Raw genomic sequence first — 16362 nt, forward strand, 5'->3', positions numbered from 1 at the left:
GAAAAAAAAAAAAAAAAAAAAAAAGCATTCAAGAACTCAGATACCACTGCAGTGCGTAAGTTTTTGCCTTGGTGCTGGGGATGTGTCTTAGTTACTTTCTGTTGCTGAGACTTGATACTTGACTCCCCAACTCAAAGGAAGAGAGGTTTATTTTGGCTTATGGTTTTTAGAAGATTCAGTCCATATTTGGCTAGTTCCAAGGCAGAACAGGCATGGTAGAAGGATCTGGCAAAGGAAAACTGCTCATGTCATGGCAGCCAGGAAACAGAGAGTGAACGGAGGAGCTGAGGACAGGAATGCACCCTTCCAGGTCGCACCCCCAGTGACCCACCTCTAACCAGTCCCCATCTTCTAATAGCACATTCAGCTATGAACTCATCCATGGATGAATCCACTGATGAATATAGTACCCCCATGAGTCACCTTTCAAACACATGAGGCTTTGGGGGGATGTTTTTTATCTAAAACATAACAGGATGGAACTCAGGACCTCATCAAACTGTAGATGAAGCAGATTTTCTCCTATGTTCTCTTCCAAAGTTTTATGCTTTTACATTTAAATCAATGATTCAGTTTGAATTGTGTTTTATTTATTATTTTTGTGCTACTGGGGATCTTCTGAATCCAGAGGTACTCTACTACTGTGCTACATTCTTTTTGAGACAGAATCCCACTGAATTGCCCAGGCTGGCCTCAGCCACCTGAGTAGCTAGGACAATAGGTGGGTGCCATTGCACTTCGCTTGAGTTAAATTTTGTGTAAGGGATTAATTAAGTATATCATTATTTTGCCCATGGATGTCTAGTTTTTTCGGCACCATGTGTTGAAAAAGAAAACGTGTCTCTAGGATCCCAAAACTACTCCAGGTTCAGGATTCTCTAGAAGGAATTATATGACTCAGTGGCAGGTTTTACTCACGGCTAAGCTTTCTAACAGCAACGGATACAGAACAAATACACAGGAAAAGTATATGCATTGAGAAGAGTCCAGAGAGGTTAGGCATAGACTTCACCATATGAAAACACATGGAATGTTCTTTCTCTGTAGCAGTGAAGAATAATAGTCCAGAGAAACCTGTTCAAGTTCCAACATATGAGGCTTTTATGTACTGAAGAGTAGCTCTATTTTGGCAGCTTGGTAACACAGGCCATGCAAGCAGACTTGACCTTAAATTGATATAAGTCTTGGCAGAACTACTTGTGATCTTCTCAACATATGAGAGAATTGGGCAGCCCTTTTGTTTTGATGTCATCTTTTTGGTGTATGAGATAAGGACCACAAGAAACTAGCACTTTTGGGTACTCTTTGATTCTCCATAAACTAACTGAATCTGAAAAGGACTCATGTTTTTATTTCCATATCAGTTGGGTCTTACTGAGTCTTTTCACATATTCCACCAAACTGCTTTTGTACCTTTATTGGAAATCAGTTGGCTATATTTTTATGTAGGTCAGTTCTTTGAACAGCCTTATGATGGTACAACTGACATCCAGCAAAACACATATTTAAGGTGTACAGTTTGATAAGTTTTGACATATGCATCCACCTGTGAAACCATTACTTCAATCAAATAATGAACATACTCAAGAGTCTCTAAGTGTACTTGATAATCCCTCCTTTCCCTCTCTTTTCCTCTATCTCTAGGCTGTCATTGATCTAGTTTCTGTCACTACAGATTAGTTTGCAGTTTTTAGAATTTATATATTTTAAATGATACATTGATTCTGATACTTTTATGGCTTCGTTGAACATAATGATTTGCAGATTCACTCATTTTGTTACATATATCAGTAATCCATTCATGTCTTGGCTAAACAGTATTTCACTGTATAGATATGAAGGTTGAATATCCCTTTTGAATTGCTTGGGACCAGAGTTTTTTATTTTTGGAATATTTGTTTATACATAATGAGCAATATTGAATATGGGAACAAAGTCTAAAATAAAATTACTTTATATTTTATATACACTAACACGCAAGACTTTCTGGAGATATGCACTTTGTTTTTGACAGTACTGGGATTTAAACCCAGGGACACTCTGTCACTGAGCTACATCCCTACCCCTTTTAATCTTTTAAATTTTGAGACAAAGTCTAAATTGCCCAGGCTGGCCTTGAACTTGTAGTCCTGCTGCCTGAGCTTACTAAGTAACCAGAATTACAGACTTGTTCCACCGCCTATCAGCTTTTCTTTTCCTTTTTGCAGTGCTGGAGATCAAATCAAAGGCCTTGCATATTTCCAGAAAATATGCTACCATTGAGCTGCATCCCCAACCCTTATACTTTCCTTTCTTTGAGGTAAATAACTCAGAAAAAATATTGGGAATCACTTCATAGGTGTAAGTTTAAATTTTGAAGAAACCATCAAACTATTCTGCAAAGTTCCATTTACAAATACATGATGTGTTAAACCATTGTCCTAACAGCACCGTAACAGGGTTCTAGCTCACTAACATCCTCAGCAGCATTTGTTATGGCCATTCTCTTTCAGTTGAAGCCATGTTAGTTGGTGTGTGGTAGTGTTTCATTATGGTCTTAATTTGCATTCACCTAATGACCAGTGATGTTGATTCTCTTTTCATGTGCTTGTATGCCATCTATATGTCTTTGGTGAAGAATTTTGTTTGTTCAAATCTTCTGTCCCATTTGGGTTTATCTTCTTGTTAAATCTTTAGAGCATTCTATATATTCTGCATGCAAGACTATGAGATATATGTTTTGCAGATATTTTCTCCTGGTCTCTGAACTGTCTTTTCATGGCTCTTCCCTTCTTTTTTTCTCCCTCCCTCCTTCCTTCTTCCTTTTGTTTTTCCTTTCCTTTCCTTTTCTTTTTTTCCTTTCCCTCTTTTCCTTCCCTCCTTCTTTCCCTTTCTTTCTTCTTTCTTTGGAGATTGAACCCAGGATATTTTCACTGGTCTACATTCCTAGACTTTTGTTTATGTTTTGTTTTTTGTTTTGTTTTTTTGAGAAAGGATCTTACTATGTCACTAAGTTGCCTGGGCTGGGCTCAAAAATGTTGTCCTCCTGCCTCAGCCTCTTGAGTGCTAGTATTATAGGCATGTGCTACCATGTCTTGCTTATTGTCTTGTCTTTAAAAGAGCAAATTTTAAAAAAAATTTTATGAAATCTAATTTATCAATGTGTTTATGATGTATTTTGCTTTTGCTGTCATATCTAAGAAATCATAGCCTAACCAAAATGTCATACTAATTTTCTCTTATCTTTTCAAGGATTGTTATAGTTTTAGTTTTTGTGTTTAGATCTACATTACATTTTGAGTTATTTTTACTATATGGTGCACATTATGAATCCAATAGTTTTTGCATTCGTATATCCAGTAGTTGTAGCACCATTTATTGAAAAGGATGCACTTTTCCCAATGAATCATCTTTGTACTTTTGTGGAAAAAAAATCAGTTGCTTATATTTTTGTGGTGTATTCCTAGACTCTTCTCTTCCATTAATATTTTTGTCTGTTTTGATAGCAATATCATATTATATTAATTGTACTGTAGCTTTATAGTAAGTATTTAAACCAAACACTTTGTAATAAGTATTAAAATCAAATAGCATTAACCCTCCTGATGTGTTCTTTTTGCAAAGTCCTTTTGCCTCTTCTAGGTCATTTGTACTTCCACTTGAATTTTAAAATCAACTTGCCAATATCTACAAAAATAATCCTGCTGGGAATTTGAAAGAGATTTCATTGAACCTATGAATCCGTTTGTAAGGAATTATCACCTGAATAATATTGAGTCTTCTGACCCATTAATAAGGTATGTGTCTCTTTATGTAGATTTTTTTAGTTTCTGTCAGCAGTGATTTATTGTTTTTAGCATAGTGATCCTGCACGTCTTTGATTTTTCTGCAAATATTAATATTTTGGATGCTATCATAGATGGTATTTTAAAATTTTAGTTTCAGTTCATCACAGTGCAGAGGAATAAAAATAATTGTTCATAAATTGATGTAGTCCTCAACTTTGTTAATCTCACTTATTAGTTTCAGAACCTTTTCTAGATTATAACGACTTTTCTGCACTACGAGTGTTACCTGCAAATAAAGAGAATTACATTTCTTTTTTTACAATTTGGGTACTTTTTATTGCTTTTTCTTGTCTAATTACTCTGTAGTTTGTATATTTCAAGCATTTAACCCATTTCATCTAAGTCCTCAAGTTCATTGACATAAATTCATTCACAGTAGTCCCTTATCCCCTCTTAATATTTGTAGAATCTGAGTCAGGCATTGTTGTGCATACCTGCAATTCAAGCACTCTGGGGGGCTGAGGCAGGAGGATTACGAATTTGAGCTTAGCCTGGACAACTTACTGACTTAGCAAGACTCTTTCTCAAAATTAAAAATCCAAAAAAGGGCTACAGATGTAGCCCAGTGCAAAGGCCCTAGGTTCATTCCTAGTACTGTAAAAAGAAAAAGGAAATGTAGATTCTATACTGTAGTGTTATCTGTCCTCCCATTTTGACATTGAAAATTTTTGTCTTTTCTCTTTCATGACATACACAGCTGGAGTTTTATCAATCTTGCTGATTGTCTGAACGAACCAGTTTTTGTTTTCTTTGTGCTTTTTTATTATTTTTATTTTTTGCTTTATATTACATTGATTTCTCCTTGTGGCTGTTAATCGGGATATATCAACTTCATTGGTTTAAGAACCACCTAGCAGATCAGCAGAGCATGCTCCTGGGTGTGTCTGGGAGTTTTGAAGGTGTTGCCTTGGGTACTATATGTAGCCCCTCCTCTGTTATTCTCAGATGCTGTTCCCCTGCTCTGTGTCCTGGCTGTCATTAACTAAACAGCTGTATTTTTAAAAATTAGGAATACTTTCTAATATGTTATTCGAAGTATATCATTTACCTTCCAAGTATTCAGGAATTTTCCAGATATCGCTGTCATTAGGGTTTAATTCAATTGATATTAAGATATACTTTATATGATTTGAATGCAACTTTTTGCTTTAGGTATTTTGAAGTTTTGTTATTGGGCACATAAACATTAGGATTTTATGTCTTGATGAATTGACCCTTTTATTATCATTCTAGTTAATATAAGTTGTTTTGAAATCTACTTGTCTGTTACTAGCATAGGCATCTGTCTTTACTGTGCCTGGTGTTAGCATTAGTTACCTAGGTCTGTTAGGATCTTGTAGATATCATACCAGATTACTAAAATATCGATGACTTTAAAAACCATAAATTTCTTGAGTCTGGGGATTTATCTCAGTGGTGCTGCCGCCTGCCTCGCAAGCACAAGGTCCTGAGTTCAATCCCCAGTACAAAAACAAAACAAAACAAAACACCCAAAAAACAAGCATAAATATCTTTTCTCACCATTCTGGAGGCAAGAAGTCTGAAATAAAGGTATAAAAAAGGTCACACTTCTTTCTGGTCTCTTGGGAAATATATTCCTTGCCTGTTTTAGCCTCTGTTGTCTATGTTCTTTGACTTGTGGCTGCGCCCCCCACTTCTCCCTCTCTTTGTTCCATGTTCACATTTTCTTCTTCTCTGTGTGTCTTTAGCCAAATTCCCTCTGTCTCTCTGTTATGAGAATATATGTGATTGCATTTAGGGTCTACCTGGCTAAGCTCCTGCTCTCAAAATCCTTAAATCACATCTTCTTCTATATATGGCAATATGTACAGGCTCTGGAGATTAGGATGATCACTCAGCCCTCTGTACATGGTGTGTTTGTCCATCCTTTAAACTTTAACCAAGCTGTGTATTTATATTTAATGTGTTTATTATAAATGGCGTACACTTGAGTCTTGCTTTTTTACACAAATAGTTTTTCTGTTTCTTTTTACAGTACTTGGGATTAAACCCAGAGCCTTTGTACTGAGCTATAACTCCACCCCTTTTTCATTTTTTTATTTTGAGACAGAGTCTCACTAAGTCACAAAATTACCCAGGCTGGGTTCAAATTTGCACCCTCCTGTTTCAGCCTCCTAGAGAGCTAAAATTATAGGCTTTGCTACCACACCCAGCTAGTCTTTTCCTTTTAAATGAGATGCAGGATAGATTGGATAATGGACCCTTGAAGATGTCTCCTCTGACCCTGTACATATGTTACCTTAGAAGGCAACAGAGACATTGCAGACATGACTAAGTTAAGGATCTTGAGACCAAAAGATTCTCCTGGATTATCAGACTGCACAGTGTAATCACAAAGGCTGTTATAACAGGAAGGTGAGGGAGACAGAGAAGGAGGAAGTGTGATGACAGCACTGACATTTAAGTGATGTGCTTCAAAGATAATAACAGGGACCATGTGCCAAGGAATGCAGGTGGGCTCTAGAAGCTGGAAAAGGCAAAGGACACAGATTCTCTCTAGAGTCTCTAGAAGGAATATAGCCCTGCCAGTGCCTTGATTTTAGTTCCCTGAAACCTGTATAAGAGTTTTTACTTACAGAATTATAGAATAATAAACTTGTGGGTTTTAAGTGATAACTCATTAGAGGAGCTACAGGATACTAACAGAAGTTATTTAGACCGCTTCATTTAATGTGATTATTGATATAGTTAGTGTTAAGTCTTTATCTCTGTTCTGTTCCCTTTTTTTGCCTTCTTTGGATTAACTGAATGTATTTTAGTCTTCATTTTATCTCTTTTTCTGGCTTTTAGCTATAATTCTGTTTTTGTTTTGTTTTGCCATACTGGGGGGAATGAACCCAAGTCCTTCAAGCTAAACTACACCCTAGGCCTTTTATATGAGTCTCACTGTGTAGTTCCGGCTGAACTTGAGCTCCCTTTCTAGCCCACATTGGCCTGGAACTCATGGCAATCCTCCTGTCTCAGCCTCCTGAGTGCTAAGATTATAGGTATATGCCACCACACTGGGCTTATTTTTAAAATATTTTATACTTGAGACAGGGTCTCTCTAAGTCCCTAAATTGGCAAGTTTAGGGTTGAACTTGGAATCTTCTTATCTCAGCCTCCCAGAGTAGTAGGATTACAGCTCTGTGCCACTGTGTCTGGCTTTGTTTTGTTATTGTAGGGCTTATCTCAGGATTTATGATACAGATCTTCAACTCTTTATAATCCACCATCAGGTGATATTTTGTCACTTCACAAATAACATAAACTTTTCAGTAGTACACTTGCACTTCCACCCTCCTGGCCTTTATGCTATTGTTTCTATATATGGTATTTTATTTATGTATAAATTAGAGAGCCTGCCACACATTATAGTTACTTTTGTGGAAATAGTCATTTACCTTGTTAACAGACTTTTCAAATGAGAAAATATTTATTTATCCGTGAAGTTTCTCTTTCCAGTATTCTTTGTTCCTTTAATATAGACAGATACTTCTATCAGTGGTCATTTTACTCCTGCATGAAGGATATCCTTCAACCCGTATTATAACTCAGATCTCATGATGATGTGTTTAAGCTTTTGTATGTCTGAAATGTCTGTATTTCGCCTTTGCTTTTTACAGACTACAGTCAAACACATATAGTGACACCTCAGTTCATGAATCCACAAATAATTCAGTTTGCGAGTAGAAGCACTTGGCAAAATTTTGCTTCCATTTGCAAACTCGGCATGAGGCGACAAACACAACCATGGTCATCTTCCCCACACAAACACAAGCATGGCCATCTGCTGCAGAATGGTGGAGTAAATTAAGTTCATGAACCAAGGTACCACTGTACAACGTAAAATTCATGATCTTTACCATTTTAAGTATATGGTTCATTGACTAATTGCAGTCACATTATTGTGCCACCATCATCGCCATACATCTCCAGAACTCTTTTCATCTTTAAGACTTAAAAGCATACATGAAACAAAACCCCACATTTTCTTCTCCCTCCAGATTTAGCAGTCATCATTCTACTTTTTATCTCTGTGAATGTGAATATTCTAGTACCTCATATATGTAGAATAATACAATATTTGTGCTTTTGTAACTGCCTTATTTCACTTAGGACGATGTAGAAGGATACTTAGTACATCTAGGACATTTAGATTCATTCATATTATAACATATGTCAGAATTCCCTTGCTTTGTAAAGCTAAATAGCACTCTGCTGTATGTATATACTACATTTTATTTTTCAGGTCATCCCTCAGTGGACACCTGAATTGCTTCCACATTTAAGGTATTGTAAGTAATGATGGTATGAACATGAGAATACAAATATCTCTTCAATATCCTGCCTGACATTCTTTGGAGTCCAAACTTGGAGAAAAAAAAATTCTGGAGCACATGGTAGTTCTACTTTTAAGTCTTTGAGAAACTGCCATACTGTTTTCCACAGTAACTGTACCATTTACATTTCTACCAACACAAGGGTTTAATTTCTCCACAGCCTCACTCACACTTATTGTTGTTTTTTTAAAATTGTATTAGTATGTATTGGTGCATCATGAATGCATTCATTGTGGGTAATTGGTACATATACATGATGCATCTTCTTTTTATGTCCCCATCCCCTTACCCCACATCCTCCCTCTCTTAGTCCCCTTCTCATTTGGCAGACATCAGTCTCTCTATTTCCTTTTGTCTTTTCTTTTGCTCTTTGATTCGTTTATACTTTGGGTTTCTCATATAAGACATACTGTGCAATTTTAAGCTTGTGGTTTCTGATTTTTTTCACTTAATATTATAGTTTCACGGTGCATCCATTTTCCTACTAATGGCTCAAGTATATCCTTCTTCCCAAGTACATTTGCAAGAGTAGTATACATTGTGTATAAATACCACATTTTTAAAATCCATTCATCTGTCAATGGATATATAGGCCTCTTCTATGATTTATCTATTATGAATTGTGCTGCTATAAACATGGGTATATGTGTATCACTGCAGTATGAGGTATTTAACTCTTTTGGGAAGCTACCTAGAAGGGGAATAGCTGGGTGAAATATAATTTCTATTTTAAATTTGTTAAGAAATCAACATACTGATTTCAATAGTGGCTATACTAATTCACATTCCCGCCAATAATGTAGAAGGGCTCATTTTTCCACATAGCCTCACCAGCATTTGTTATTATTTGATTTCTTGATGATTGCCATTCTTTCGAGGGTAGGAAAGAAACTCAGGAATGTTTTAATTTACATTTCTCTAATGACTAATGATGTTGAACTTTTTTTCATGTATTTATTGGCCATTTATACTTTTTCTGAGAAGTGTCTGTTTCATTTGCCCATTTTTTATTGTTCTTTTAGTTTGGGAGGTCTAATTTTTTTAGTTCTTTGTATATTCTAAATATTAATCCTCTGTCTGAGATATAGCTAGTAAAAGTTTTCCCAATCTGTAGGTTGTCTCTTCCCTCTGTTGATTGTTTCTTTTGCTGTGCAGAAGCTTTTTAATTTGATATAATTCCATTTGTTGATTCTTGGTGCTATTTCTTATGAAATTGGAGTTCTGTTCAGAAAGTGCTTGTCTATGCCTATGACTTCAAGAGTTTTACCTACCTTATCTTCCAGCAGGTTAAGTATTTCTGTTTTAGTATATAGATCTTCAGTCTATTTCTATTTTAGTTTAGTACATGATGAGAGACATGTGTTAACCTTCAATCTATTGCACGTGGATAGCCAGTTTGCCCAGCATCATTTGCTAAAGAGGCTCTTTCCTCCAGCATATATTTTTGGCCACCTTGTCAAAGATCAGGTGAATAAATGTGTCTGCAGTTGTTTCTCTATACTCTATTCTATTCTATTGAAGGAAGAACAAAAAATAACATGACCATGTTTTGTTTTGTTTTTTTTTTGGTACCAGGGATTGAACTCGGCTCCTTGCACCTGCGGCAGAACCACTGAGCTAAATCCCCAGCCCCATGATCATTTCAACGGACTCAGAAAAAGCCTTTGACAAAATCCAACATCCATTCATTGTAGAAACCTTGAAGCAAATAGGTACGAAGGACCTGATCTCAATCTAATAAAAGCCATTTACAACCAATCTACTGCCACCATAATATCAAATGGGAAAAAATTTAAAAGCTTTCCCTGTAAAATCAGCAACAAAACAAGGATGTCCACTATCACCACTCCTGTTCATTATAGTACTCAAAATTAGCCAGAGCAATCAGGTATGGAAAGAAATAAAGGGATACATATAAGAAAGGAAGAAGTCAAATTATCACTGTTTGTATATAATACAATCTTTACATAGAAGACCCGAAAATTGTGTCAAAAGACTCCTAGAATTATTTACCCAAATTAGCAGTATACCAGGATACAAAACTCAATAACATACCTGTATACCAACTATAAACCCACTAAGAGAGGAAATGGGAAAACAGTACTATTCACAATAATAAGAAAAATTAAGTACTTAGGAGTTAACCAAATCAAGGAAGTGAAAGAACTCTGCAATGAAAACTCCAGTACTCTGAAAAAGGCATCAAAAAATGAAAAGAAATCTCATGTGCCTGGATAGGCAGAGACAACATTGTCAAAATGGCTATTCTTCCAAAACTGATGCATAGATTTAATGCAATCCCAATTAAAGTATTTAAAACATTGCTCACAGAACTAGAGAATACAATCCCAAAGTTCATATTGAACCAGATGAGACCAAGAATAACAAAAATAATTTTGGGTAGTAATAGCAAAGCAGGAGGCATCCCAGTCCTACATTTGAAGTTATATTACAAGCTACAGTGAGAGAATCAGCATGGTACTGGCAAAAAAACCAAACAAACAAACAAACAAAAAAAAAAGAGTAAAACCAGACATGTGTTTGTATTTTTAAAAAATTTTTTTTCAGCTTTAATTGAGTTTATTGGTACATTTTAGGGATACAGTACAGTTACATTCATTGTTGGGATCTTGTACCTCTACATGACAAGTCTTGATTCTCATTTATTCCCCTTACCCCTCAATAGTAACTATCCGAATGAGTATGAAGTTGCACCTTTGTTTTTGAAATATATTTTTGCTTGGTCTGACAGTTTCTTTTCCTTCCTTCCTTCCTTCCTTCCTTCCTTCCTTCCTTCCTTCCTTCCTTTCTTTCTTTTTTTATGAATATTTCTCCACTACCCTTTTAATTTTATTGTTTCTCACAGGAAATCTCCTCTCATCCATACCTTTATTCCATGGTACATAACATGTCTTTTTCCTTTGGCTGCTTTTTCTCTTTTCATGACCGGTTATGAACAGTGTAATTATGCCTTACTTTGTTGTTCTTTACTCAGTTTTCTTGGGACTGGGTTCATTGAACTACTGTGATATGTGGGTTTATAACTTCCATGAAGTTTGTAAAACTTAGGTAAATATTTCCTCAAATATTGTTCTCTTCCCCCACCTGTTTCCCCTCTCCTTCGTGAATTACTATTATACATATATTAAGTCACTTGAAGTTGTTCCATACCTCATTGACTTTCTTTTCATTTTTATCATTCTATTTCACCTTCGATAGTCTATTGACATTTCCTCAAGTTTACTAATATTTCCTTTTGAAATGTCTAATTTACTATTAATCTTATCCAGTATATTTTTATCTCCGATAATCTGATTTTCATATTGGGATATTCAGTTTTCATCTTTTTAATATCTTGCACAGTTCTACATAATTTGACTATTTAGAATGTAATTAAAATAAGTACTTTAGTACTCTGGTCTGCTAATTCTAACATGTATGTTAGTTATAATTCAGTGTCAATTAATTGATTTTTAGCCTTCTTAGAATTGTATGCAGTGGTAGGCATTTAACCCAGAAGCTCATATGTGGTAGGTAATTGCTGTACCATGGAACTATATCCCCAGCCTCAATTAATTAATTTTTAAAATATTTGTACATGGTTTTGGCCTTTCCCATCTTGCTTTTAAGGTCTGTTAGGTTGGAGAAAATCATTGCTCTTTTCTAGTGGTGATTATTCCTCACTACTGAGGCAAGACCCTTCTGAACAATCTATCCAATTCATCATGATTCATGTAGTTTTCCAGTCTTCCTAAAGGAACAAGAAATCTTCCAATTTCTGCTGGGTATTACTCCTTTTACTTATCTTTAATAGTTCTTTTCCTGGTCCCTAGTAATGTGTTCATGTATCCATACTCTGCCAAATATACAAGAGTACCCCACTGTAGCTATCTTTCTGTGTAGTTCTCTCCTTTATGGTATTCTGTCCTGCCAATTCTAGCTGCTTTGAGATTCCTGAACTCTCAGCTCTACATTCTCAATCCAGGGAGCCTCTGGACTCTGCCTCCTCTTTCCTGGACCAGAGCCAGGAAACTCAAGGTTTAAGTCATGGGATAATCCTAGAGCTTACTTATCTTCTCTCAGAGATCATTCTCAGAGATCTGTGTTCTTCCTGTGTGGTTTCTAGTGCCTTGAAAAACTATTTTATATATTTGGCCCATAATCCAGTTGTTTTAAGTAAGAAAATAAATTCAGTCTCTGTTATTCAGTAATGGCCAGAATTGAAAGTACCAAGTTATCAATTTTTAAATTTAAATGAATTAAAATTAAATAAAATTTAAAATTAAGTTCATCAGTCACACTAACCATGTTTCAAATACTCTAAAACTACGCACAGCTAGTGGCTATTGTATTGGATAGCACAGCCTTATCTGTGCTGGCTAAAAAAAAAATCTTTTTACTTTTTCACTTACTTAGTTAACAACTGTATGCATAGCTGCTAATTATTTACGTTAAATTTTCTCTGATCAAATAGCTCATGTGGTGTCTTTCTCCTCATTAGACCCTAGGTAATAAAGAAGATATACAAATGAACATGAAGCACATGAAAAGATGTTCAACATCACGAGTTAGGGACATGAAAACCAAAACTACAATGAGATACCACCTTACATAGATTAGTATGGTTAGTATCAACAAAGAAAATAAGTGTTTAGTAGGCCGTGGAGAAATTAGAACCCTTGCGTGCTATTAGTGTGAATGTAAAATTCTATCAAATGTAGCTGCTATAGAAAATAATGTTATGATTTATATCTAGATGTTCCCCAAGAGTCTCATACACTCATAGATGAGGCTTTTGGAAGGACTGGACCGTAGTGGTGCTGACTTGCTGTTCAGAGGTGAGGCCTGGTTGAGGGAGGTGGGTCACCGAGGACATGACCTGGAAGGGTGCATTTCTCCCATTTCTCTCTTTTTTCTTTGCTTCTTAGCCACCATGATGTGAGCAGATTTCCTCTGCCCCAGGCTTTTCTACCATGCTGTTTCTGCTTTGAGCTGACTGACTGTGGTCTGAAAATGCAAACCAAAGTAAACTTCTCCTGCTTTAAGTTGTGGGTGTTGGGTACTGTGTCTCACCAATAAGAAAAAATGACTTAAGACATTATGATGGTTTGTCACAAAATTAGAAGAAGAAATACTGTATTACCCAGAAATTCCACTTCTTATTTTGGGTATATACCCCAAAGAATTGAAAGCAATTCCATTCTTTTTTCAGAGTGTTGGGAAGAGATGTTTGTATGCCCATTGTCTTAGTTACTTTCTTGTCTTTGAGACACAGCGCCTGATACCTACAACTTTAAAAAGAAAGGTATATTTTGGATCACAATTTGTAAAGATTTCAGGCCATAGTCAGCTGGCTCCAAAGCATGATGGCATGACAGAGGCACATGCCAGAGGAGGATTGCTCATGACATAGCAGAAAGGAAGCAGAGAAAGATCAAGAGAAGAGGGAAGGAGATATGCCCTTCCAAGCCACAGCCCCAGGGACCCAACTCCCCTGATTAGGCTTCACCTCCCAAGGTCACATTTAGTTGTAAACTCTTCAGTGGACTAATCCATTGAAGATTATCACACCCTCATGATCCAATCACTTTCCAAAAGCCCCACCTGTGATTGTGGAGGGCTTTGGAGAGACATCCGTATACAAACCATGATACCCATGTTCATAGCATTATAATTCATAATGGCCAAGATGGGGGAGCAACCCAAATTTCCCTCAATAGATGAATGGATAAGCAAAATATGCATACAATGGACTATTAGTAAGCCTTAGAAATGAAGGGAATTCTTACATATGATACAACATGAATAAACCTTAAGTACATTGTGCTAGGCAAAATCTCTCGCAAGAGAAATGCTTTATGATTGATTCCATTTCTATGAAACACAAAGATTAGTCAAAATCACAGAGACGAATGGCTGGAGGTGTAACTGTGGTAGAGTACATGCTTAACATGCTTGAGGTCCTGGCTCCAACCCCCAGTACCTCTAAAGAATTATAGAGAAGAAAGTAGAATGGTGGCTTCTATGGGCCGGAGAAGAGGGTAATGGGGAGTTCATTTTTAATGGATATATAATTTTAATTTTACAAGAAGAAAATTTTTCTGGAAATGGATGGTAGTGAAGGTTGCACATTATTGAATGTAATTAATGTCATTGAACTGCACACTAAAAATGGTAAGATAGTGAATTTTATTTTATGAAATTTTTTTAAAATTGAAAAAAGTTATCACAATTCATTGTTCACGAATTACGGTGGTTTAGTGTGTCTCTTTTTATAGTAGAGTCAATAAAGGGGTATTAGTGATGAAAGACAATGTCTGATTGCATCAACTAAATTCAGAGTGACCTTTGCATGGAACCAAGCTGAAAGGCGTCAGAATTGACTTTCATGATGTCATGAAACCATTATCAAATCTTACACAAGATATTGTCAACATTTACTCTCTGAGTATGAATTATGCTTATCACCATTTAAATGCCACCTGCATTATATATGCCACCTTCAAAAAACTTTAGGTACTCAGACACATGTTTTTATAAGTCGCTCTCAACTAGGGGCAGTTTTACTTCCCAAAAGACTTTTGGCAGTATCTGGAGACATTTTCAGGTGTCATAATGTGGAGAAGAATTTGACAATCTAGAGGGTAGAGGTCAGAGATGCTGCTGCTAACCACCCCTACCATATATAGGATAACCCCCATAACAGAATTATCAGACCTTAAATGTTAGTATTGCTGAGGTTGAGAAGCACTTGCCTAATCTGAGCTCAAAGGGAAATGTGATTGTGCTGTACTACCCAGAACATAATACTCTGCTTTCCAGCACTCAATGCTATTGATTTTTAAATTTTATGTGCTTTTTTTTTTGGACGGAAAATTGAAGTTTGACTATGTGATGTAAATGTCCTTAAACATTACTCAGAGTAACAGGGTTTTCTTTTTAAAGGATCCTACTCCATTTTCCACTGACTTAACAAATCAATGATTTTACATTAAAATTTACATGTTGGGGGTTGAACTCAGGACCATATGCATGCTAAATGCATGCTCTACTAGGAAACTCTACTCCTAGGCTACATAAAACATTTTTTACATTGGTGTTTTTTTAGACTGCATTCTGCAGAATGAGTTTTAATTTGTAGTCTGCAGAGAGAGATTTAAACTACATTGTGAAGAATGAGGTTCCTATGTTCTGAATATTTATGTCCTGCCCAATTCATATGTTGAAATTCTAACCCCAAACATGATGCCGTTAGGAGATGAGGCTGTGGAAGATGGTTACTTCTGCCCTCATGAATGATATTAGTGCCTTTGTAAAAGTGACCCTAGATAGGCCTCTTACTGTTTCTGCCAAGTAAGGTTCTAGTGAAAAGACCAGCATCTTGGTAGCAAACCCTCACTCAGCACACTGAATATGATAACATCTTAACCTCAGACTTTCTTGCTTCCAGAATTGTAAGAAATTAAATTCTGTGGTTTATAAACCACTTAATCAATGGTATTTTGTTACACCATAGACTATTACGTTACACAATAGACGAGGACTGAGATGTTTCATGAGTCTCATTTGAAAATATATGGAAAGAACTAAGAAGTCAAAACTTTGTCATCCTGCCTTTGTCAGAGTTGCTCCATTTCTGTTTATATATGGTATATCTCTGAAATTTATTGATAAAATAGCTCAATTGTTAAGAAAAAAAGCATATTTGGACTGGGGATTTAGCTCAGCGGTTCGGTGGCCTGCCTTGCAAGCACAAGGACCTGAGTTCAATCCCCGGTACCCCCCCAAAAAAAAGAAAAAAGAAAAAGAAAAAAACATATTTGAACCATGCTGTTTTGTATAATATGTAAGTTATTGAAATTTGGAATAGAAATGTAATTATTTCCCTGTAGACTGAGAACACATAGGGAAATCTTTTGAAAGAATATTCCTGCATTTTAAAAAATATCTATACCAAAACAGAAACATTAAACTTGCTGGAAAGTAAGTTAGGTAGAACTCTGGAAGACATTGGTATAGGAAAAGACTTTATGAACAAATCCTCAGTAGCACGGGAACTAGCAGAAAGAATCAACAACTGGGATCTCATCTTACTAAAAAGCTTCTGTACTTCAAAAGAAACCATTAGCAGAACTAAGAGACAATCTACAATGTGGGAAAAAAATTTTACCAGCTGTACCTCAGACAAAGGA

General features: G+C 36.0%; 1 long non-coding RNA gene across 2 annotated transcripts in view; it reads left to right on the forward strand.

Moving 5' to 3' along the window:
- LOC104861274 overlaps positions 1 to 9778 on the forward strand; it is a 63213-nt gene extending 53435 nt beyond the window's left edge. Inside the window, exons 4-6 of one of the 2 annotated variants that reach the window (XR_004515832.1) lie at positions 3604 to 3776; positions 8080 to 8120; positions 9746 to 9778. This is a non-coding gene — a long non-coding RNA (uncharacterized LOC104861274). Of the gene's footprint in view, positions 1 to 3603; positions 3777 to 8079; positions 8836 to 9745 lie in introns of those variants that run through there. The other variant, XR_779943.2, reaches the window with a different exon arrangement.
- The last annotated feature ends 6584 nt before the right edge of the window (positions 9779 to 16362 follow it).

Source organism: Fukomys damarensis, unplaced genomic scaffold (assembly GCF_012274545.1).
Source record: "Fukomys damarensis isolate Sample0158 unplaced genomic scaffold, DMR_v1.0_HiC HiC_scaffold_39, whole genome shotgun sequence".
NCBI classification, from domain to species: Eukaryota; Metazoa; Chordata; class Mammalia; order Rodentia; family Bathyergidae; genus Fukomys; species Fukomys damarensis.